This window comes from Chlorocebus sabaeus, chromosome 13 (genome assembly GCF_047675955.1).
Source record: "Chlorocebus sabaeus isolate Y175 chromosome 13, mChlSab1.0.hap1, whole genome shotgun sequence".
Taxonomy (NCBI): Eukaryota; Metazoa; Chordata; class Mammalia; order Primates; family Cercopithecidae; genus Chlorocebus; species Chlorocebus sabaeus.
The window spans coordinates 42,807,720-42,834,304 of record NC_132916.1 but is presented as its reverse complement, the minus strand read 5'-3'; the positions used below and the strand labels follow the sequence as shown (position 1 = coordinate 42,834,304).

The window sequence follows — 26,585 nt, the reverse complement described above, 5'->3', positions numbered from 1 at the left end:
AATAACTCAAATGACCATCAGCTGGTGAGTGGAAAAATAAAATGTGTTTATCTTCAAGCAGAATAGAAAGCCATTTAATAATAAAAATAAACATTGACACATGCTACAACATGGATAGCATCAAAACCATGCTAAGAGAAAGAATACAGACACAGAAGACCACACATTGCATGATTCTATTTATACAAAATAGCTAGAAAAAGAAAATCTATATATGGAGAAAGCAGATTAGTGATTGCCTGGGACTGGAAGTGAGAACAAAGAGTAAGTGTAATGAAGCAGGAGAGATTTTACTAGAGTGAGAGAAATGTTCTGAAACTAATTTGTGGTGGCGGTTGCACAACAGTACATCTAAAAATTATTGAACTGTACACTTAAAACAGGTGATTTTAAAGGTATTTAAATGATACATAAATAAAGTTGTCTCAAAAAAAAAAAATGTATTGCCACATTTAGAACATATATCTTCCGAGCACATGGACCCTCCATCTCCACAGACCTTGGTTTTACCTGAAGTTACTCCTCCAATCCACATTTCCCTTGGTCAAGAGAGCACCAGGCTGCAGAGGCCTTTCATGGGCAACCAGTGGCCCACTTTGGGAATGAATCGAGTTCCTGTCTTTCTTTCTCAACCTTGTTTCCTCTGGGGAATCATACACATTCCAAGCATTCCCCATTTCCCCTATTTTCAGAACTCTCAGGTTGCTTGGTTCTTCCTTAAGCAATGTTTTTATCATCTTTAACCTATGCACTTTTTTGTCTCACTTTTCCAACTATTGCCAGCTGTTTCGAGAACATTTTTTACTACCTTTTTCCTCCTTTTTCTCCTTTCTTCCTCTCTTTTCTACCTCTATTTTTTCCACTGTCATCCCTCATTCTTTCTTTATGTTTGTTCCATTTGTGACCCCTAAAAATAACTCTAATGATGGGAGAACAGGATTGGGGACATATTAGTATCAAGTGAAAGGAAAGTCTAAGGTGTGCTTTACCCTATCAACTTCTAAAGTGTCAAAAAGTTCTTCTCAAGAACATCCTCAAAATTTCCTTCTACTCACTATTGTTTATTTCATGAAAAATAAAAATCTTGCTGTATTTTTAAAGTTTATTTACTTGTGCTAAATAATCACACTTTAAAATTATTTTTCATTGTGAACTATAATATTTGATTACAAAAAGTATTTTGTTTTTATCAATGTAAATACTTTTGTTGGCTGACCCAGTAAAAGGAACACTATATATCACATTATTTCTGTAAAGAAAAAAATGTCTGAAATCCAAGAAATGATTAGAGTTTATTTTTGGTTTGTTAACTGGAGGCTGTCATTACTTAACTTTAAAACAAGGTACTTAAAATAGTATCTTTACATCTTATTAAGTGCTATATTATACTTGTTCCATTGGTCAACCTCGTATTTTTTTTATTGCAATTCTTTATATTCTTTATATTCTTATATTCTTAAAAACAAAAGGACAATTACAGATACAACTAAGGAAAATTAAATTTCTCTTTTAGTAGAACAGAAGATAGGTTCTTCATTTTCTTCATCTGCCTTTCACATGAAGTATACAATGCTGGGAATAATTAGTATATTAATAGTCTCTACTGTCAGAGTTCATTTCTTGGTTACAAAAATGTAAGAGAATGAGATTCTAACTTCCTTTAAAATTCAGCTTAAAGGGGCCAGGCGCGGTGCTTCACACCTGTAATCCCAGCACTTTGGGAAGCCAAGGTGGGAGGATCACTTGAGCCCAGCAGTTCAGGACAGCCTGGGCAACATAGTGAGATCTTGTCTCTAAACCAATAATAATAATAAAAAAATAAAATTTAGCTTAAAGAAAACAACCAGGACTGCAGATCAAAATGCCTTGTTATGTGAGATTACAAGATTATGGGTGACTATTATGTCTTGTCTTAAGAGAGAAGGATGTACACCCACATGCCACGACAGACTGCATTCACGGGTGTAAAGAAAGTGTTCGGCCCCATCAGGAGTGGTGTAAAAAGAAACAACACTGGGCTTTCATTTCCTGCAGCTCACTCACAATTTATGAGATATTTATGAGATTTCTTTGCGGTGTCAAAATATCTGTAAACTTTTTTCTTTTCTTTTTTTTTTTTTTTTTTTTTTTTTTGAGATAGAGTCTCGCTCTGTCGCCCGGGCTGGAGTGCAGTGGCCGGATCTCAGCTCACTGCAAGCTCCGCCTCCCGGGTTTACGCCATTCTCCTGCCTCAGCCTCCCGAATAGCTGCGACTACAGGCGCCCGCCACCTCGCCCGGCTAGTTTTTTGTATTTTTTTAGTAGAGACGGGGTTTCACCGTGTTAGCCAGGATGGTCTCGATCTCCTGACCTCGTGATCCGCCCGCCTCGGCCTCCCAGAGTGCTGGGATTACAGGCTTGAGCCACCGCGCCCGGCCAAACTTTTTTCTTTCTTTTTTTGTTTTTGGAGACAGGGTCTGGCTCTGTTGCCTAGGCCTGAGTGAAGTGATGCGATCATAGCTCATTGTAACCTTGAATTCCTAGTTACAGGAGGATTGTTCACGCCATCCTCCCAGCTCAGCCTCCCTAGTAGTTAACAGGCATGTGTCACCATGCCCAGCCAGTGTTTTAAATTTTTTGTAGAGCTCGGGTCTTGCTATGTTGCTCAGGCTGGTCTTTAAGCTTTATCCATTTTTGTTAGGCCACAATAATGAAAACTAAGATCATCAACAGCAAAGATGCCATGTAAATGTAGGGGAGAATTTTCTAATGTAACCTAGGGGAGAGTTATCTTGCCAGAAAGGGTTATGTTTAATGTTTTGATTTTTAATCGCTATTTTTTAAATAGGCTGCCAGAGAAATGGGTGTGAGTTTGTTTTACCTTTGGTCTCCACTTCCTGTGTAAGTTATTTGGGATGGATGTTTAGTATAGATATGAAATCATCGGGGAAAACCAAACAAAGAGAAAATATTATCATTGAAAATTTACACATTAATTTTCCACATAGTTTTTTGAAAGGAAAGCCAGTTTGGGAAGGCAAAAAGGGACTTTGGCAAAATGAGTGACTCTGTGTCCTGCATCTAGGCTACCTGAAAAAAAGCCCAGTCTTTGAAACGATCTCCTCTGGAGGCAAGCATGCCATGACCCAACAAATGTCTCTATACCCCACAGGTTGAAGTTTGCAAGAAACAGCCGAGTAAGTTCAGGGCTTTTACAGAGTTGATCATGTTTTTGAATCCTGCCCTTTAATTAACTATATACTTTACAAAACTAGGTAGCTGTAGTAGACATATTAATCACTTCTTAGTAAGAAAAAGCACTGGAATCTACAGATGGACATTGATCTGTTACCCGTGTTGACAAGAACATTATGATCTTTGTCAAACCACACCGCAAATGCACCGGGATGCTGCACTGATTTTCCGTAGTTACTGTTGGAGTTGGGAAAGGAGAAGGAAGATTGGTTGTAGTTTGACATGGGGAATGTTACCCTCCTTTCCCTCTAGGCCAAATGACTCCTTACAATGCAGCCAATAAAAAGCAAAAAGAATAAGTGTTTATATAAAGATGCTTATGGTTCATATCTTTCCATATAAACATTCAATGTAGGGAAAGAAAACCCCACCAGCTTGGCAAAAAAGAGATTAATTTCTCCCCCAAAGATTGGTTTGGAAGTCTTCCCAAAAGAAAGCTGTCTGATGAAATCACTGCCATCTTAAGTGGTAAAAACACAATGCACTACATTAAAACGTAGTTACTGGGTTTTCATAATCATAGTATAAGAACCCTCAAAATTATCTTGTCTGGAATCTCTAGAAAAGTACACACCTTTGTGATTTAGGATCAACTGCTACTTAGAGGCTACTAGGAATAACTACTCCACAACTTCTCTTAATAATAACTCCATGATTTCAACCTCTTTCATTGTTATTCCTGATAAAAACTTGTCTTCCTTCAAATTCAGGCCATATCTCCTGGTTTGGCATTGTTCTGGTGACTTTGTCCTCACTGTGGTTATTATGACCCAGGAACTTCAAGAAACACATAAACTTCTAGATCCAGGCTCTAAACACCTTTCCATACTGGAACTGTGAAGTCTAAAAATAACACTTTATTACTAAGTACATGAGCAAAAATTTAGAGCAAGGTAAAAGTATGTGTGTGTGTGCATGCTCACGCATGCATGCATATTTCAGGGGTGTAAGGGCTGTTTTTCTCCAGTTTGAAGCTATAGGGCATAATATTATTTGAAGCTTCACTTACCTCTACCTGAAGCATAAACCAAGAAAACGTGAACAACTCAGCAGTGGAGGGGTTCCTTGTGCTCTTTGGGTAACAAGTCACTTGTTTTCTTATTCCACAGTGAAGCGTTCCTTCTTTAAAACATTTTGTTGCACTTTGGGAGGCTGAGACGGGTGGATCACGAGGTCAGGAAATCCAGACCATCCTGGCTAACACGGTGAAACCCCGTCTCTACTAAAAAAATACAAAAAATCTAGCCGGGCAATGTGGCGGGTGCCTGTAGTCCCAGCTACTCGGGAGGCTGAGGCAGGAGAATGGCGTAAACCCGGGAGGCGGAGCTTGCAGTGAGCTGAGATCCAGCCACTGCACTCCAGTCTGGGCGACAGAGCGAGACTCCGTCTCAAAAAACAAAACAAAACAAAAACAAAAACAAAACATTTTGTTGCAATTAAACTGTGTACCCCTGGAGGTGAAACTTGTGTCTCACCTGCAGACAGCCTGTGTTTCTGAATTGCAGCACCTAGTATAATCCACTCGGGTACTTAAATAAAGTACCAAAACACAACTAATGAATAAAAGAAAGCAATGAATTAGTAAGCCTATATTTATAAACTGCTGCCACTATGAAATCTAAGACCTTATTTAATAAAATCAGTTTATGATATTTAGCTTGAAAGAACAGCTGCTTCCTTTTAGAATATCCAAAACCTTAGAGACACCATACTTTTTCTTTGATTGTTTTTCTAAGAGTAATAATTTTAAAGTGAATTTTAATGTAGATGAAAATCTGTTAAAACAGTATGATGATATTTAAGTGCAATACAGGCTTTATACTTCTAATTACATGTGGAAAAAATGGTCTGAACATGCGGTGGCCTGTAAGAAAGAAATATTATGATTAGAAGTAATTATAACAGGCTGGGTGTGGTGGCTCATGCCTGTAATCCCAGCACTTTGGGAGGCCGAGGTGGGTGGATCACCTGAGGTCAGGAGTTTGAGACCAGCCTGGCCAACATGGCGAAACCCTTTCTCTAATAAAAATACAAAAAAATTAGCCAAGCATGGTGGCACACCTGTAATTCCAGCTACTCAGGAGGCTGAGGCAGGAGAATCACTTGAACTCAGGAGGTGGAGGTTGCAGATCACGCCACTGCACTCCAGCCTGGGCAACAGAGAGAGACTCTGTCTCAAAAAAATAAATAAACAAATAAATAAATAATTATAATAGAATAATAATTAAAGTAAAATAGATCTATTTATAATGAATTAAATTTTTCTAAGCCTTCACTGGGGATATTCTTAAAACTCTATCACCAAATATACCAGTGACATTGCAGGAAAATTTCAAGGGAATTCCAAAATACTATTTTTAAAAATTACAAAAATTTTATAGGAAAAAAATAGAAGAACTTCAGATATTTTGAAATCTGTTAAGTCTTCTTTGAAATTAACATGAGGTCCGCTTACTATTAATAATGAACATGTTGAAAAAATCGTCTGAATATGAGGTTATTGAGGTTTCTTTCATTCCAGATCTCTGCTAATTAGTATCAGGGATAATTACATCTGTCTCTCTAGTTCTTCTAGAGAACTACTTCTCAACTCCTCTCTCCCTTATGAGTCTACACATGAGCCAGAGAATACCTTAGCACAGAATGCTCTAAATGTAAACACAACACAATTTCCTGTAAAAAACAAACAAACCAAACCTGTGGTTCCGTTTATTGTCATGTGGTCTCATTTGACTTTTAAAATCCACATCTTTTAATTTTAGGAATTGTATTAAATGTTTTAAGGTCAAAAACTGTACTTTTCTATGTTGAATTACTGGTAAGAAGCTGGCAATCAAGTGAAAGTTCTTTATGGACTAGACTGAAAAGCTCTTGTGTACTGTCAACCCAGTATTCATTTCTCGAAGCAAATGTCACAAGCACAATGGTTCTGTTGTGGATTCAAAACCAAGTTCCGTTTCAGCAATAATAGCGCAGCAGTAAACTCCTCCTCGTTGTCAGGCCCTGCGGCCATCTGGTTTTAGTCAGGCACTTCAGAGTCATCTCAGAGTGTCTTTTCTTTTTGTTTTGTTTTGTTTTGTTTTGTTTTGTTTTTTGATACAGGGTCTCACTGTGTTGCCCAGGCTGGAGTGCAGAGGCATGATATTGGCTTGCTGCAGCCTCGACCTCCTGGGCTCAAGTGATCCCACAGGTGTGTGCCACCAACCCCAGTTAATTTTTGTAATTTTTTTTTGTAGAGGCAGGGTTTTGCCATGTTGCCGAGGCTGGTCTCCAACTCCTGGACTCATGCGATCAGCCTGCCTTGGCCTTCTAAAGTGCTGGGATTATAGGTGTGAGCCACTGTGCCTGGCCCAGAATGTCTTTATTAGCCGTGTTAGATCATTAGTTACAGAAACCCAGCTAGTTAGAAATAAATTGCTTTCCTGCTTACCTGCCACCTAGTTCTGAGTACACATGTCAGTCCTACAATCCCACCTAATATCTGATGCATAAACTAAAATGATAATCAAGGTTGTTCACTGGTGGTGAAATTTTGAGGGATTATTTTTAAACTTTTCTATATTTTTGAAATATTTTAACAGATTGTTGTTTTTTTAATAAGAAGAAAATAAACTTTGTCAAAAAAAAAAAAAAAAGCAATGCCAAGGAAAGACTTTTTTTTTTTTTTTTTTGGAGAAGGGTCTCACTCTGTTGCCCAGGCTGGAGTGTAGGAGTGTGACCTGGGCTCACTGCAACCTCGTCCTCCCGGGCTCAAGTGATCCTCTCACCTCAGTCTCCCAAGTAGCTGGGACTCCAGGCTCATGCCACCACACCCAGAATACTTTTAAATTTTTTTTTGGAGCTGGGGTGGTGGTATTACTGTGTTGCCCAGGCTGGTCTGAAATTCCTGGCCTCAAGTGATTCTCCTGCATTAGCCTCCAAAAATGCTGGAATTACAGGCATGAGACACTGTACCCAGCCCCCCTTTTTTTTTTATGCCAATGAAATTTCTAATCTGATTTCCTGGCTTCCTGGCAGAGAAGGAAGCCACTTCAAAAATAATTCTACTTTTTTATTAGAAATATAGAAACAACCCTCTTTTTCTACAAGGATGAAAGTGTCATTCATATCTCCTCCCACTCAGCTCCATTGTAGTTAAGAAAAAATGTGATTTCAAAATGTGTAAAAGAGGAGGCGGCAAACTGGGGGTTTATAGGCCACGTCAGGCCCTAACACTTGTTCTGTTTGGTGACCACATTATTTAAAAACTGAAATTGAATGCCCCTCAAGTGGGCCCTTTGTTTCCCATAGGCCCACTGAACATTTAGACATTTAGGTAATCTTCCTGGACCCTGAAGGCATTTGATTTTGACACCCTTACACTAGCATCGCATAAGAAGTAGACTGGGACACTATATGACTAAGACATGTTAGGCAAAGTTACAACTGTGCTAATATCATCATTCTGCTCTTCAATTTGCATGTGGAAAACACTGATTTCAGGAAAGGAATTTTAGCAAATTCAGTGTCCACAGTCACATGCCTCTAGGTTATCCTAACAATGTTCTCCCATATAACTCCCTTCCCTTTTAGTTCATTCTTCACATTACTTTCTGGTTAGTAATCCTAGAGCCTGACTTTAATCACATATTTATTGTTCATTCTTTTCTTCTTCACTGTGTGCCAGGTCTCTATAGGTGCTAAGAATACAAAATAGATGTGACTCAAGGTCTCATACCCCCTGAAAATAATCAGACATGTAAATTTAAAATAATAGGAGTGTAGTTGGTACAAAATGGGTTCTGAGGAAACACAGAGAATGAAGATTGTGACTGTGCCTGGGAAAAAGTTTTCCAAAGGTAACAATTGAACTGACTTTTGAAAGAGAAGTAGATATTCAGCTGATGACTAAGTCAAAGGCATTCTAGCACACCAAAAGCATGGACTCAAAGAAAGGCTTGGAAAATTCAGGAAACCTCAAGTAGTTTGGTTTTACTAGAGCAACAAGGAGTAAAGAATGGGGAGAAAGGAAATATGCGTTCATTCATTTAATGCTTTCTTTTTCTTTTTCTTTCTCTCTTTTATTTTTATTTATTTATTTATTTTTTACAGTCTCAGTCTGTTGCCAGGCTGGAGTGCAGTGGCACGATCTGGGCTCACTGCAAACTCTGCCTCCCAGGTTCAAGAGATTCTCCTGCCTCAGCCTCCCGAGTAGCTGGGACTAAGGCACCTGTCACCTTGCCCAGTGAATTTTTGTATTTTTAGTAGAGATGGAGTTTCGCCATGTTGGCCAGGATGATCTCGATCTTTTGACCTCATGATCCACCTGCCTCGGCCTCCCAAAGTGCTTAATGTTTTATTTTATAAATTGTTTAATGCTGCAAGCATTGAGGATAAAGCAATGATTTATATAGTAGCAGCATTTGTTGCACAGAGTTCACAGTCTAGTGAAGAATATAGAAAAGTAAAGAGGGAATAAAATAGAGTTCAGTAAACGGTATGATAAAGTAAATGCAGAGTCAAGGAAGCACAGAGGAGGACGTGTAGAGGTAGACAAGTATACAAGTATACGGTGGCTCGTGGATTTTCTGATGTGCTGCTGAGATCCACCTTTGGGAATGAAGGACTTATTCTCCCAGTTTCTGACAATGATGTCAGAAGACAACCCTCAAATTGTAGCATTACCCAAGGTCTTTCTTCCTTCCAAAGACATCTTGCATCCAATGCTTGACCAGTGTGTTTTATAAAGCTTTGGCTCCCACTTGATCCAACTTGGAACAATTCTGAGCAGCCAGTCCAGCTCCAGAGCTACCCAAGGGGTGGGCTGAGCAACCTTTATTGGGGCTGGATCACAGCTCAACTTCTCCTTTTACCTAATCCTGTTTCCTTCTCCATTCTTCTACAGATGTTGATCCATTGGGAACTCCCTAATAAATATCATGTTTCAGAATTTTTTTCCTTGTACAAATTATGAAGTGTCCTTGAATGCCATTCTGAGTAACCTGAATTTTGTGCTATATACAACTAAAGTCAGAGAAGGCTTTTAGCAGGGAAATAGCTTGGCCATAAATGTAAATTAGAAAGGTACAAAATTGAAGACAATATTATTGAAGAGGATGTTATGGTAGTCCAACCAAAAAACATTTATAACCTAAATAAATCCATCCACAGTGGGGTAGAGAGAAAGATATGAATGTAAGATGTATTCATGGGCAATATTGGCAGGACACACTTGGTGATTGACTATAGATGGTGGGCATGGTAAAATCATGTAAGTCTCCCCTAGTTCTTTGGCTTGGGGAAAGGGATACATCTTGGTATCACTAATCAAGATAGAAGATGCAGGAGAAGAAGCAGGATCATTAATGAATATGATAAATTCACTTTTGTACCTGTTGAGTTTGAAGTAAATTCAATACAGTAAAAATGCAGGTAATACTTGGTAGATGGTGGAAAACGTATTGGGAGATCAGGATGAAGGTCAATACTAGAGATATAGGATTGGGAATAATCAGAATCTGTAGTAGTTAAATATACAGATGGGAATGAGCTCAGAGTTTCACTGTTTTGCTCTAAAATTGTCAGATCTCCATACTGCTTACCAAAGCAATTCCTAACTCCTCCAACTGGCACCCAGACAAAATAATGACTCTTCAGCACTACGGACAGTGTCAGGATTGCTTGTACACCCCGCCCCCTTCTCACCTCATCCTCAAAATTTTAGTTCTGGTAGATAAGGATTTCCTTATTATCTTCTACTGTCTAGCTTTCTTGCCTTACTTTCTGTCTGTCTCCTGGCTCATATCTTTTGCTTAAGGAATTGTGTTAAAGTCATGTAGTTCAAGCTTTTCCTTTCTTTTTTTTTAAAGCAGATAAGGAACTTGAGGCCCAAAGAGGTGAAATGATTTGCCCAAAGCTACATTACTGGTAAGTAACAGAGCTGGGACCCAGATTTCCAGGATCATGCCTTAATGTTCTACTGCAATACAACATGAAGTAGACTCCATAATTTTCCAGGCAACAAGTTCAAGCTAACAGGCGTTTGTCAAAAGAAGACATACATGTCGTCAACAGAGAAATGAAAAAAAATGCTCAATATTTCTAATCATTAGGGAAATGCAAATTTAAACCACAATGAGATATCATCTTACACCTGTTAGAATGGCTATGGTTAAAAAAAAAAAAAGACAAAAGATAACAAGGGTTGACAAGGGCGTAGAGAAAAGGAAACCCTGGTACACTGTTGATGAGAATGTAAATTAGCATTACCATTATGGAAAATAATATGGAGGCTCATCAAAAATCTAAAAACAGAATCACCATATAATCTAGCCATCCCACTTTTGGGTATATATGCAAAGGACTTGAACTCTGTATGTCAAAGAGATATCTGCACTTCAGTGTTCATTGTAGCACTATTCACAATAGTAAAGATACGGAAGCAACTGAAGTGTCAGTGGATGAATGAATAATGAAAATCTGGTATATATGCATGATGGAATACCATACAGCCTTAAGAAAGAAGGAAATTCTGTCATTGCAACAATATGCATAAACCTGGAGGGCATTATGCTAAGTAAAATAAGCCAGGCACAGAAAGACAAATACTACATGAACTCAATGATAATGTGGAATCTAAAAAAAAGTTAAACTAATGGAAGCAGAGAGTGGAATGGTGCTTACCAATGGCTAGGGAAGGGGGGAGGGTAGGGGTGGGAAAAGGAGAGATGTTGGTCAAAGGGTACATAGTTTTAGTTAGATAGGAGGAATAAATTTCAGTAATCTAAGTAGATTTTAAATGTTCTCACCATAAACTAATGTTAAGTAGGTGAGCTGATGGCTGTACTAATTACTTTGATTTAATCATTCCACAATGTATACCTAGATCAAAACATCATAATGTACCCATAAATATATACAATTATTATTTGTCAGTTAAAAACAGACATTTTAAGCTGGCTAATAATAGTAAAAATACAGCACTAACAACAATAACAGTAATACAACACAATCAAAAAACAACTCTTCACCTGATTGGATCTTAACTTGGCTTGGCATTCTTTTGGAAATTTTTAAAAATTATCTCTTTGATTTTTGTTTATTCTCTTTGAAATCTTTTATCAGATATTCTAGATCCATCATCGTCTTCCATTAATACATCATCTTTTCTCTCATTTTATTCATTCCTTTATCACTTTTCTCTGAATGCTTCAAATTCACTGATTTGATTTTTGTCGCTTTCCAATTTTGCTCTTTACTGCTTCCATTTTATTTTTTTCTTTTAGAGACAGGGTCTTACTGGGTCACCTGGTGGTCTCGTTATGTTGTCCAGGCCAATTTTGGATTCCTGGTCTCAAGCAGTCCTCCCACGTCAGCCTCCCAAAGCACTGGGCTTACAAGGGTTAGCCACTGTGCCCAGCTTCCATGTCATTTTTTAAAAAATTCTAGCAATCTTATTTTTATTTCAAAATGAATCTTTTCTAACCTTAAATTGTTCCTGTTTTAAAATGTAATTTTTAAATGATTGACAGTTTTTAAAGATACCATAAAATTTACACTTTTAAAGTGCACAGTCTAGCGGTTTCTAGTGGTTGTACATTTTCAGAATTGTGCAACCATCAACATTATCTAATTTCAGAACATTTTTATCATGCACAAAGGAAACCCCATACTTGTTAGCAATCACTCCCTATTTCCCCCTCCCTCAGCCCCTGGCAATCACTCATCTACTGTTTCTATGAATTTGCCTATATATATAGACAATTCATATATATGTGGAATAATAAAATATGTGGTTTTTGTGTCAGGAGTCTTTCATGTAGTATAATGTTTTCAAAGTTCATCCATGTTGTAGCATGTATCAGCACTCCATTTTTATTGCTGAATAACATACCCTTGTATGTGAGTGCATTTGTGGGTGTGTATGTAACACTTTGTTTATCCATTTATGAGTGGACAGACATTTGAGTTATTTCTATTTTTGGGCTATTATGAATAACGTTGGTATGAATGTTTGTATATAGGCTATTGTGTAAAAATGTTTTTATTTCTTTTGGGTAAACACCTGGGAGTAGAATTGCTAAGTCACATGGTAACTCTGTGTTTAACTTTCTGAGGAACTGCCAAATTGTTTTTCCAAAGTAGCTACAACATTTTACATTTCCACTAGCAATGTATGAGGATTCCAATATCTCCACATCCTCGTCAACACTTTTTATGTCTTTTTAAAAAATGATAGCCTTTCTACGGACTGTGACACGGTATCTCATTATGGTTTTGATTTGCATTTCTCCAATGACTAATACTATTGAGCATCATTTCACATGCTTTATGGTCATGCGTATATCTTCTTCGGAGCAATGTTTATTCAGATCACTTTAAAATCAGATTGTCTTTTTATTGTTGAGTTGTAAAAGTCCTGGATACAAATCCCGTATCAGTTATTTGATTTGTAAATATTTTCTCTTATTCTGTTGGTTTTCTCTCTCTCTTTTTTTTGAAATGGAGTCTTACTCTGTTGCCCAGGCTGGAGTGCAGTGGTGCTATCTTGGCTCACTACAATGTCCACCTCCTGGGTTCAAGCGATTCTCCTGCTTCAGCCTCCCAAGTAGCTGGGATTAAGGCACCCGCCACCATGCCCAGCTAATTTTTTGTATTTTTAGTAGAGACGGGGTTTCACCATCTTGGCCAGGCTGGTCTCGAACTCCTGATCTCATGATCCACCCGCCTTGGCCTCCCAAAGTGCTGGGATTATAGGCGTGAGTCACCATGCCCAGCCTACTGGTTTTCTCTTTACTTTCTTGAGGTTTTCTTTGAAGCACAAATATTTTTAATTTTTATGAAGTACAATTTATTTTTTAAGTACAATATATTTCTTTCTATTATTATCTGTGTTTTTGGTGTCATATCTAAGAAACCATTGCCTTGTCCAAGGTCAAAAATATTTATGCCCCTGTTCTCTAGTAAGAATTTTATAGTTTTAGCTCTTACAATTAGGCCTGTGATCAATTTTCTGTTAAATTTTGCATATGGCGTGCATATGCTGTAATGTTCTTTTGAATCTTGTTGGTAACTCATCATCTTTCTAGATTTTTTAAGATTTATAGATTTTTCTAAAGTTTTTTAAAATTTTGTTTTGGTTTTATTATTAACTCTTTCATGAGTGGAGTCTATTTATTCCTCTGGTTAATTCCTCTGGTTAATTTTATTCCTCTGGTTAATTTCCTTTTTTACATTACAATTAAGTCTTTTAATCCAGAAGATGTTTCATTGGTTTGTTTATTCTGATGATTGTGTTTATGTCCATGGGTGGAGTTCACAGTTAATTTCAGAATTGTTTGGGGGTCCTGTTGAAATACTAAGTACACTCAATGGGAGAAAGGAAATTTCAAGATTTATCAGAATTACTTTAATAAATTGGCATTCCAATTGTCTGTGGAAGTAGGGCAGAGGTGGTAGGGCCCATAGACTTCACCATTGTGCCAAAGAATTTCCCCTTGGTTTCTGAGATACTACTCAGTATGCTGTCTATATGAAGGGCAAGCTGGGATGCCCTCAGATATTGCTTTGTGTAGACTCTGTCTTTAATGGACTTTCTACAGATGCTGGTAAGACTGGTATTTGCCCCTCTCTGACTTCCCTATATGACACATTTGCCTCCTAACATAGAACACTTTACTGGAAATCTTCTAAATTTCACAGCAAGTGCCAATTCATATTTTCATATCCCTTTGGATATTCAATGGTAGTTTAAAACATGTAAACTCAGATTAATATCTTGAATCAGAACCGTTCTTTCAGCTTCTGATTTGGCTCTGTTTCTATTGATTATTCTTCGCTTCTGTCTAGTGACCCTGACTAGTTCAAGTTTCTATCTTCTTCATCTTTAACTCTTATTTTGTGTTTATACTGGTGTTTCCTGTGCTTGTCCTGCCCCCAACCTTGGCGACTAATTTCTTGATGTATTAGAGCACTGCACTAGAACCAGGAGGCCAGATCATGCTTCTGTTGGAGGTTGCTGGTCCTTCCACATTGCCTCCCTCATCTTTCTTCATCATTCTTGCAGTGAACCTCAATTACACCCAAGGAAACCAAGTCATCTTTGTAATGTAGACACATGGGAGCTCCTTCTCCTCCTCCCTCCTTCTCCTCCTCTTTCTTCCTCCTCCTTCTTCTTCTTCTTAGTCGTCATCATCTTCTCTTTTCTTCTTCTTCTTCCTCCTCTTCTTCCTCCTCCTCCTCTTCCTCCTCCTCCTCCTCCTTCTTCTTTCTTCTTCTGAGACAGGATCTCACTTTGTTGCCCAGGTCAGAGTGCAGTGACATGATCTCAGCTCACTGCACTCTCTGCTTCCCAGGCTCAAGTGATTCTCCTGCCTCAGCCTCCCGAGTAGCTGAGATTACAGGTGTGTGCCACCATGCCCAGCTAAGTTTTGTATTTTTTGTAGAAATGAGGTCTCACCATGTTGCCCAGGCTGGTCTCGAACTGCTGGGCTCAGTGATCCACTTGCCTCAGCCTTCCAGAGTGCTGGGATTACAGACATGAGCCACAGTGGCCGGCCATGAGGCGTCTTAAAGATTTAAGTATCTTATTTATTAATATCTTTATGTTGTCCATAACAACTAGCACCATCTGAGCACATAGTAGATATTCAACAAATATTAAAGAAAGAATTAACTTAAATAATTAAAAGAATAATATAATATATCAGGCCTGGTGCAGTGCCTCATGCCTGCAATCCTAGCACTTTGGGAGGCTGACGTGGGCAGATCACTTGAGGCCAGGAGTTCGAGACTTGCCTGGCCAACGTGGCAAAACCCCATCTTTACTAAAAAATACAAAAATTAGCTAGGCCTGGTGGCATGCACCTGTAATCACAGCTACTTGGGAGGCTGAGAGAACTGCTTGAGCCTAGGAAGGAGAGGTTGCAGTGAGCTGAGATCGCACCACTGCACTACAGCCTGGGCAACAGAGTGAAACCCTGTCTCAAAACAAAAACGAAACAAAAAAAGAGAATAATACATCAAATTCTTTGTAAAGAAAAACCTTCCTCCCTATTTCAAACAGCTTGAAGAAAGACAGTTTTTGTCCTTTTATTTATTTTGGGGGGACAGAGTCTCACTCTTTCACCCAGGCTGGAGTGCAGTGGCACCATCTCAGCTCACTGCAACCTTCACCTCTGGGTTCAAGCAATTCACTTCTGGGTTCAAGCAATTCTCGTGCTTCAGCCTCCCAAGCAGCTGGGACCACAAGCATGGGCCACCATGCCTAACTGATTTTTGTATTTTTAGTAGAGATGGAGTTTCGCCATGTTGGCCAGGCTGGTCTCGAACTCCTGACCTCAAGTGATCCACCCTCCTTGGCCTCCCAAAGTGCGGGATTATAAATGTGAACCACCATGCCCAGCTTGTCTTTACATTTATTTTGATGATGAATTCGAAATCATACCAATGTATATCAGTGCTTTATTCACAACACTGACCTGAAGATATTTCAGAATAGAGGAATGCCAGATCCTCAGTAAGTTTTAACAACAAAAGGGTTGAGGGGTCAGTGATAAAATTGTATTTCTCTCTTTATTTTACTAATGGAAATTAATGTTTTTTTTTTTTTTAATAACAGTAGTGTTCTATGTATTCTAAATTCTGCTCCCAAAAGGATTTAAGGTGGCTGATATAAACGTATATGATATAATAATACTTAATACTTAACATCATAACAATAATAATTTACAAGGAAAGCACAAAAAGAGAAAACGAGTGTAGAAAAAATAAAATAAAACATGGAGGGGAAGTTGCTAAACAAAATGTATGCTGCAAAGTCACCTACATCCACTTGCTTATGGAGGGCCACAGATTTGGCTCTGACTTTTCCAGGCAATTCGAGAGGGCTTACAACCAGATAGAGACACAGTGTCCGTAAGATTCAAACAAACTCATTGCTTAGGATAACACAGTTTCTCCAGTTGCTGAAACCAGAGAGCAATTTCTCCAAAATGTTGCCACAAAGACTACACTGTAAGTTACAGTGACCACCATCCTTACAGCCAACACAGCACAATTTCATAGGAATATTTCTCAATATAGCTAAAAACACAGTGTTTTTTTACATAGAAAAGTTCAGGACACTAATTTCTAGTTTTGCAGTATCCTCAGTACCAAAAGTCGTCCTACTGACGGTGCTAATCAGGAGAACATTTCCATAGTCAGGTTAAGATGCCTAGATGATTTCAGTTTAGTTCAACTGCATCAATAAAATTTTAAGGTCAGTAGGCGTATTGTTGGATAGAATATATGAGAAAAGTAAAACAGCAGAGATTTTTGTGTTTCTGCTGCAATAGTGCTACATAACCAACTGCAAATTTTAGAGGCTTAAAACATAACTTTCTATTTTTCTTGTTCAAGATTTTGGTCAGTTTAACATCCCCTTTTCTCATTCTTGAACCAGTGGCTAGCCAGGAGATTACAGAAGCAAAAGAAATAAAGCCACTTTTAAAGCCTCTGCTTAGTGAGACAATGAAGCAAACTAATACAGGAACAGAAAACCAAACACCGCGTGTTCTCACTTATAAGTGGGAGCTAAACATGGAGTACATACGGCCACAAAGAAGGGAACAACAACAACAACAACAAAAAAGGAAACACAAAGAAGAGAGCAACAGACACCAGGGCCTACTTGAGGGTAGAGGGTGGAAGAAGGGTGAGGCTTGAAAAACTATAGGGTACTATGCTTACTATCTGGATGACAAAATAATTCTTACACCAAACCCCCATGACATGCAGTTTATCTATATAACACTTGTACCCCTGAACCTAAAATAAAAGTTTTAAAAAAAAAAAAGCCTCTGCTTGCATCACATCTACTAACTTTAGTTAGCCAAAGCAAGTCACACAGACAAGCCCGATATGAAGTAGGTAGGGAAATGCTACATATACTCTGCCCATTCTGGTAGAAGGTATTGCCAAGCCACTTGACAAATGCTTTGTAATTCTATCGCAGGGAGAGAGGGAAGAATTGGGAATAATTCAGTTATCACATCTATATTTCTATTTGCGACTTCTCTTTACTCTTCGATTCCCATTCAGTACCTCGAAGATACAAAGTTGGAGGTCATCTAGTATGATCCTTTCCTTTTACACAAGAGTTATCTGGGGCCCAGAGAGCTTATGGGACTTGCCTAAGATCACACAGTCAATTCAGAGCTCTACCACATTGAACCAAATTGTTGTAACTCTAACTTTCCTCTCTATCATCTGCTTCCAAACCCCAACTCCACAGGGAATTATAGGGGTTTAGTTCATGAGATAAATATATGAGTCAGGCCCTGAACTCCAATCTCCAGAGATAATAGCCTAGATTCACTGTGGATATGAAGGGTTTTAGTAGTGCAATGAGAGGAGACTGTAAATTCTAGGTTCTGACTTGGAGAAACTGGTTTTTCACAAAGTGACTGGTGTGTGTGGAGGGAGGGCAAATTTCTAATGAAAATATTTATAGACCCTAGTGGTTATTCAAAAGTAGGTAATATTTCCAGAAGGAAATGTTTAGTTTGTTTCCCAGTTGCTTTCCATTGTCTCCATGCTTCATCTAACAAAGAATCAAATGTAAGGAAGGGCAAGGGGGTGAGTAGGTGGAACAACAAGGGAAGACAGCCAGAGATGGAGGAAAGATATAAAATGCAGCCTTTTCAAGTTGACATTTGTTTTTTAAGTTTCCCTAATGCCCTCTCTAAGGTAAATCACCAGAGGCTATGTGTTTGGCTTACTCCTCAAAAGCAGATCTGAGCTGGTAAGCAACTGAAACGCATCAGAGGATGGTTGTTTTGAGAGAAGGGAACAGCTGTTCCTCCTGGAGTCCCTGGCAGACATGGAGCCCTATCTGTTACCTCCGTGTTCCTAGATGGTATTGCTTACAGCCTTTTTTGTGTTCTGTTTACTGTTCCAGTTCTGTAGGTCAGCTTGACTGGATATTATATATATTTTAGAGACACTTATAGCTAACATAGTATTTGTTATTGATGTCCTAAGTTCAAAAGTTTCTTTAACATTTCTTGGTTTTACTCCCAGTTTGTTTACTTCTGCAAATCAGCTCTTCTGGCAAGAAACTTGACTCCTGCAGATGATATTATCTTGGAGGAATGTAGGGCCAGACTACAGGGTAGTTTTTCTGAGAATAAATGATCTGACCACACTTAATAAACAAAGCCAGATAAGAAGCGGCCATTCAACATGAAAACAAAGAGCAATAATTTAGATATATAGCTTTAAAATAGAAACACAGGAAAACATACAAAATATGTTTTAAAATAATTATTTCCCATCTTCATTTTGTTCTGTTCCCTTTATTTTAGCCTGGAACAGACATTCCCCATATTTTCAATTACAATTTCATTTTTAACAACAGTTTCACAGAGTCGCACATAATAGTGTTCGTACTTTTAGTAGAAGTTGACCAAAAATACATAAGGATAAACACATTGCTATGAATTCAGTAATGCTTTTTGCCCAGGCTGGACTTGAACTCCTGGGCTCAAGTGATCTTCCCACCTCAGCCTCCCGAGTAGCAAGTAGTGGGGACTGTAGGCACGCAGTACCGCATCTGGCTTCAGTAATGCTTTTAATTGAAGGCATACTTTATTAAACAAAAGAGCATCTCTATCCATTTGAAGACTGGATGTATATATCAGTGCAACCCACCTTATTCAAGTAAGCATACCTTATGGGACTTCAGGTCCCCTTATAATAATTTTAAAACTCTGCAGATGTCCATGGCTCATAGGTTGATATCTAAACTTTGCCTTTCATCATTTATGTCTGTCAACTTTGGGAGCTCTCCTATTTAATGACATCATTGCTCTCCTGCCTACACAGGCGCGGCATATTCTTACTAACAGTTGGCTTGAACAGTATATAATGGTTAGAGCTCTGTCTTTCTAAAAGTTAGAAGATTGGAATTTTGGATTGTTTTGTTGTTGTTATCTACTAATATATTTCTTTAAAGAAGTCAATGGCTTTGAGACTGTTTTGCTTTTTGCAAAACTAAGGATGGGGGATGGGGAGATACTTGCTCAACCCAACTCATGGATTATTATGAGGAACATAGTAGATTATGTAGCACTTAATCATATATACAGTAAATGGTCCTCAGTCAGTATTTTTTTAGAACCATTTAGAACAGAATTCTCAGCTTTTGCCGTGCTACAAAGATACAGTTCACCCAGACTTACGTTGGCCTGGGTGCCATGCTCTCCAGACACACAGTGGGTAGTAGATAGGAAGGGGGAGATCTGTGCATTGGGCTGGGCTGGGAGTAATGGCCTAGGTTTATGATTTATCTCTGCCATTTCAGTGAGTCATTTCATTTCTCTAGGCCTTAGTCCCTTGTGAATAGAGAAATGAACCAAAATCTCAGAGGTGTTCACATTTAGCAATAAGGCTCTTTTTTCCTCTTTCTAAATGAAATTACACTGCAAAACTCCAATATATAAATCAGATACCCAGAAAATGCAGTTTTCACATGCAGTTTAAAATGTTCATTTGTTGCAAATAAGGCCCTAGGAGCACAGTTTGAAAACCACTGATTTAGTTCATGTCTAAGATCCACCTTTACATTAAGATACATTATTAAAGTGAGGTATGTTTCTGACCAAATATTGCTAGTTGTCATCTACATGGGACTTCTTGCCTTGATGGTCTTGTCCACTCAAGATCATCAGTCAGGCCGGGCGCGGTGGTTCAAGCCTGTAATCCCAGCACTTTGGGAGGCCGAGACGGGCGGATCACGAGGTCAGGAGATGGAGACCATCCTGGCTAACACGGTGAAACCCCGTCTCTACTAAAAAATACAAAAAACTAGCCGGGCGAGGTGGCGGGCGCCTGTAGTCCCAGCTACTTGGGAGGCTGAGGCAGGAGAATGGCGTGAACCCGGGAGGCGGAGCTTGCAGTGAGCTGAGATCCGGCCACTGCACTCCAGCCTTAGTGACAGAGCAAGACTCCATCTCAAAAAAAAAAGAAAAAAGATCATCAATCAAACCTTAGAGCAGCACTTTGAATGTAAAAAAAAAAAAAAGCAAGTTCTATATTCTTAAGGAATAGTTCCCTCAAGCAATGGTGACCCAATTTAATGCCCTTCTTCATGTTAGTAATTTTTTTTCTCTAAAGAACTGGGCCAGGAAATCTAGAATCTCAGCACCATCCCCCATAGACCAGTAGAGGAAGAAACGCTAATCAAATTCTAAAATTTAGAGCCACTCCAGGACTGAGTACTTGGTGCCTAACAGTACCTGACATATAGAGGACACTCAATAAATCTTGAATGACTGACTGACTAAATGGATTGAGTGAATTTGTGGCAACTAATTAAGCAAGAAAAGACTGAATTACATGATTGGTTTTGAAAGCAGCCATTATAAAGTTTATAATTAAGTTTGTCACTGAGCAAATCTAGTCTATACCTTCAGACCCTAACAATTTTAGAAATTTTGAGTTTCCAAACCATGCTGGGGTCATTTTCAGGGAGCAGACTGAAATGTCACACCATAGCTGCCCCTGTTTCCTTATTATTATTTTTTTTAACTTAATCCCAAATGTCATAATAAGCTGCCCTTCTTTTCAGCCACTAAAAGAATGTCAGGGAGCTAGATCTTGAGGCTGGTAGAGAATAGCAGTTAATGATGAGAAGCACAGACACTGACTACCTGGGCTCTAGTCCTCACCCTTCCATGTGTTAGCTACCACTATGGGTAGCTATCTCTGTTTCTATAAAGTGGGGTATTAACTAATGTGAGGATTGAATGAGCTAATGCCCCTGAAGCTCTTAGAACAGAGCCAGACATGTCATAAACATTCAATAGGTATTGACTCTCATGTATTCATCCTGGTATAGTGGAGAGAGCATAAGTATTGAGTTAGGCAAGCCAGGCTTTTAATTCAGGCTCTGACCCTTTTTTGGGGGCAGTCATTTAATTTCACTAAACTTGTTTTTTCATCTTGTGTAAATGCTATTTAAAACTATAGCAGACTATAGCTTTCTGATTTCTAGGACTCTTAAGTTTAGGAAAACACCTGTGTAAGTCCACTTTGAATATGAAGGAGGAAGCCCCAGGCAGAGATCTAAAATGCTTTGCATAATAAAACAATAATTCTGAGCATCCCGGAGTTTGAGATGAAAGCACCAACCCTAGGAAAGAGAGAAGTCTAGCAAAGTAGACAGACATCTGGGGCTCTATTTGGGAAGACAGTTTTAATATCCGATATTAAGTTGTTACTTGGCACCAGAATGGAACATTCCTTACCTTTTACCAAAAGTTAAATAGATGTCTGTTACCCAAGCAATCATATGTGAGTGATAACTTTGGGGAGTGAAGAAATTGGGTGATGTGCCAAGTATTGCGTAAGGCCATATAGCAAAAGGGAACACAAACACCAGGGGGATGTAAAGGAGACATGGAGAATTCGGCCTGTGTAGGAAAACAGAACGTGAGGCAAGGAAGAGAAACCTGGAGATGTGGAGAGGAACAGCGGATTTCTCACCAGTGTGTGAGATGGCAATCAGGCACTTTTATTTTACACTAATCTTAGAGGAAAAGAAAGCTAGAGTCTGTTGAAGAACGTGAGTATCCTGGCGTTTGAATTATAGGCTGGGCAGGATTCTTTTTTTTTTTTTTTTTTTTTTTTGAGACAGAGTCTCGCTTTGTCACCCAGGCTGGAGTGCGGTGGCCGGATCTCAGCTCACTGCAAGCTCCGCCTCCCGGGTTCACGCCATTCTCCTGCCTCAGCCTCCCGAGTAGCTGCCACTACAGGCGCCCGCCACCTCGCCCGGCTAGTTTTTTGTATTTTTTTAGTAGAGACGGGGTTTCACCGTGTTAGCCAGGATGGTCTCCATCTCCTGACCTCGTGATCCGCCCGTCTCGGCCTCCCAAAGTGCTGGGATTACAGGCTTGAGCCACCGCGCCCGGCCAGGATTCTTATGATCATTAAAGTTAATGGATGTGTCCTGGCACAATGGCTCACACCTGTAATTTCAGCACTTTGGGAGGCCTAGGAGGGAGGATTGCTTGAGCCCAGGCATTTGAGGCCAGCCTGGGCAACATGGCAAAACCCCATCTCTATAAAAAACATGAAAATTAGCCAGGCGTGGTGGCACACACCTGTAGTCCCAGCTACTTGGGAGTCTGAGGTAGGAGAATCATCTGAGCCTGGGAAGTTGAGATTGAGCCACTGCATTCCAGCCTGTGCATCACAGCAAGACCCTATCTCGAAATAAAATTAAATAAGGTGAATGGATGTAAACTTCTAGCACAAGTAATCATTTGATAAATGACACACCTATCATCTTGTTGATTCATGTATTATTCACTGAATATGTATCTAGCTCAAGGAAGCTGGGCAAAGAACAGCTGGTACACATGGTGGCAGCGGAGCATGCAGGTTCCCACTCATCTTACCGGTGACTGAGACTTACCTACCGTCCCTCCTCTTACTCCCCACATCTCTATCGCCAGCATTTTTCTCCTGTCTGCACAAAGAAAGCATACCCCCTGAAGGAAAAAAATGGGCTTCCAGGAGTACTAGGGCTATGTCTCTGGAGGAGCACAGGCAGGCTTGTGTGATGTGTGATGGTAAAGGATTTCTTCAAAGTCATGTTCATGCCTTAGAGAATGCCTGGAGACTATAAGTTTTTAAATTATTTCATTAATCAACTCACTGAAGGTAAGAGAGACAAGCAGTGTCCTAAAAACATGCAGTTATTTTACCTGTAATCCATTTTCCAGTAAGTGACTACTGAGATAGCTGGAGCACAAGAATAGGTAATGGCTTTGTTTTCCCAAGATGTAGTCACTGCGATTATTTTTAGATGAAAGATTTGGAGCCAGAAGCACAACTCATAATTATGTTGCTATGATTCTACAACCAGTTGTTCTGTAGAATTAATTCAACTGTGAAAACTTTAAAGTTACCACATTTTCTGAAAAGCCTGAAAAACTGAAAGTAAAATATTCTGTGACACACAGTGCTGTTTCCTGAGAACATCCACCATCACTCCACTTTGCAACTTTTATGCCTCCTGCTTAGCTCCCCTTTCATCCCAGTTCTTACCCTGCTCTACGAATTACTAAAGTCCACTGATAGTCCTTCCTTCGTGAAGCATTCCTGAAGACCCCAGCCTAGCAGATCTCCCCTTCCTCTGACCTCCTGTATTGGTAGTGTATTGTCTACACCTTTCTTAGAACCCCTCATTTTCTCCCGTGAATTCTAGTTTATTTTCGTATCTATCTCACTATTGTCAAAGCTAGATTTGTACTATGTAATATAGTTGGCTCTTCATATCCATTGGTTTCACATCTGCAGATTCAACCAACCATGAATTTAACCAACTGTGAATTCAACCAGTGACTGATTATAACCATTTGGAAAAAGGTCAGGTGCAGTGGCTCACACTATAATCTCAGGACTTTGGGAGACTGAGGTGGGGGGACTGCTTGAGCTCAGGAGTTTGAGACCAGTCTGGGCAACATGGCAGGACCTAATCTCTACGAAAAAAAAAAAATTAGGCAGGCATAGTGGTGCATGCCTGTAATCTCAGCTATTCAGGAGGCTGAGGCAGGAGGATCACTTGAGGCCAGAAGGTCGACCCTCCAGCCTGGATGACAAAACAAGATTCTGTCTCAAAAAAAAAAAAAGAAAAAAAGAAAAAAAGGAAAAACTCCCAAAGAATAAAAAATAATAGTACAACAATAAAAAATACAATATAACAACTATTTATGTAGCACTTACGTTGTGTTAGGTATTGTAAGTAACCTGGACACGATTTAAATATACTGGAGGATGTGCATAGGTTATATGCAAATACTATGGCCGTCTATATAAGGGACTTGAGCATCCTCAAATTTTGGTATCTTTGGGGATCCTGGAACCAATCTCTCTTGGGTACCAATGGACAACTGTAATTTTCCATTTCAAAAACAGTATGTCAAATCTATATCAAAAATCTGGAAGAGAAAAAGAAAAGAATGCATCTCATCATTTTGACACAAATTGTGTACTCATTACTTTAAGTTGTTTCTTCCTAAACCTTTTTCTATGATTATTTTTTCATTGATTTAATCCTAGTGGATATGCAATTTCATATCCTTTTTTCAATTAATGTTGCATCACAATCATTACTCAAATTGTTACGTAGTCATCATAAATATTTCTTTAAAGGCTGCAAAATATTGACTACTTTTCTATTGTTAAAATTTTAGATTGTTTATCATATTCCACCATTACAAACAACACTGCAGTTGACATTTTCATGCTTATAGTTTTTCCAGTGTGTGTGTTTCTGTATGTACATGTACATTTTGATTTTTTTCCCTTAGGATAATGTCCCAAAAGGAAACTTACTGAACCAAAGAGCAAGATTGTTTCTATGGCACATATTGCCAAGTTGCTTTCCAAAAGAGTTGGTCCAATGTATATTATTAGAAGTATATGAGAATATCAGTTTCTCTAAACCTTCACCAAAATTATTTTCTTAATTATTTAATCTTTATATAAATGAAATGGGATAACTTTAGTTCACTGCTTTAATTTTTTTTTTTTTACCATGAATTGTTTTAAGCATACAAAAAAGTAGGCAGAAAAAAATATATAGCCCCTGGTCCTGGTTTGTCTGATATGAACAAATTTCCACATTTTCATTACATTTTATAAAATAAAATACTACATATAACTGAAGCCACTGTGCACCACTTTCCCAAATCCATTCCAATGCCTTCCTCCCTCCCTCTACAGAGACAACTGGAATTTGACGTTTATCATTCCTTTACACTCCCATGTCCATATGTTTTAATTGTTAAATCTTTAATTACCAATGAAGTCAAACTTTTTAATATACTATAACTAATATTAAAGTGCTCAGATTCTAGAGTCAGGTGGAACTGTCTTTGAATTCCTGCTCTGCCACTAACTAACCATGTCTCCTGGGGCCTCTGTATGACTCAGTTGCCTCATTTATGAAATGGAGATAATAATAATTCATACTAATTTTTTTTTTTCTTTTGAGACAAGGTTTCTCTCCTGTCACTCAGCCTGGAGTGCAGTGGTGCACTCTCGGCTCATTACATCCGCCTCCCGGGCTCAAGCAATCCTCCTGCCTCAGCCTCTAGAGTAGCTGGGATTACAGGCGTGTGCCACCATGCCCAGATAATTTTTGTAGTTTTAGTAGAGATGGGGTTTCATCATGTTGGCCAGGCTGGTCTCGAACTCCTGACTTCAAGTGATCTGCCTACCTCAGCCTTCCGAGGTGTTGGGATTATAGGTGTGAGCTACTGTGCCTGGCCAATGCATACTATTCTTTATCACATTGTTATGAAGATGAAATGGGAAGTTGCATGTGAAATTCTTGGCACAGTGCTCACTTAGCATGCAATAATACCTTTTACCATTACTCTAGTTTTTTTGTGTGAATTATTTGCCCCTTTTCTTAGCAAGATTAGATTACCTAAAACTTGTGAAGCACTTTTCCAACATGATCCTATTTATTCCTCACGATAGCTTTATGAGATAGTGCTGCAACAATCCTATTTGATCCCAATGATAAGCCAGCAGGGAGCAGAGCTGTATTGAAACCCAAGTCTCTGGTGCTGGCACCTCTTGCTTTGAACTTATTTGCTGCAGCTCCATCAACTTTAAAGTCATTTCGTGATACAACATCATTGGTTTATGAGGTAGCTTTAGTACTATTCTTTAATACAGTCATTATAGACAGATCCTAGTTTCTCTCGGACTTATAATTGTCTTCCTTCTCTATTTTTTCCCTGAATATTCTATACAAAAATATTTTATTGTTCTATAAAACTAAATATACTCTTAAACTCAAAAAATAACATTACCACTAATAATATATTACATATACATTATTAGAGATTTAGATGTTATAGAGTTGGTATTACTTTTTTTTTTTTATTGTTTCGTAAAACAAAGTAAAGATCTTAGGCAATTCCTGTATCCAGATTTCAATTTACTAATGCATTAGACCTAAACATTTTAATTAAAATAAACCCTTAAGGATTCTGGCTATTTATTAATAGTTAACTGGAGTACAATTAAAATTTCATTATTTATAAAAATGTAATTTTAAAAGAAAAAGAATAACAACAAACTTTATTGAAATGTATTTAGAAACCAAATTTTGAAATACCTTATTTTTAAGTTGGTTTTTCAAGGCACAAGAAAAAATACTCTGGATATAGGTTCCAATCTACTCTTGTGTGCATTAACAGGACACATGTATAAATACCAATTTTGTTTATACAAGTTTTAAGCTACAAGAACATCTTAAGATGAGATTATATGGTAATCATATTTTACTGTTTATCAATATTAAATTTT

General features: G+C 38.6%; 1 protein-coding gene across 2 annotated transcripts in view; it reads left to right on the top strand.

Annotated features, from left to right (window-relative positions):
* CEP85L (centrosomal protein 85 like) overlaps positions 1-26,585 on the top strand; it is a 233,494-nt gene that overhangs the window by 21,168 nt on the left and 185,741 nt on the right. For both annotated transcript variants that reach the window (XM_073022433.1, XM_008007220.3), the window contains exon 2: positions 10,085-10,139. The gene's annotated coding sequence lies outside the window, so the exon portion shown is untranslated. The remainder of the gene's footprint in view (positions 1-10,084; positions 10,140-26,585) is intronic.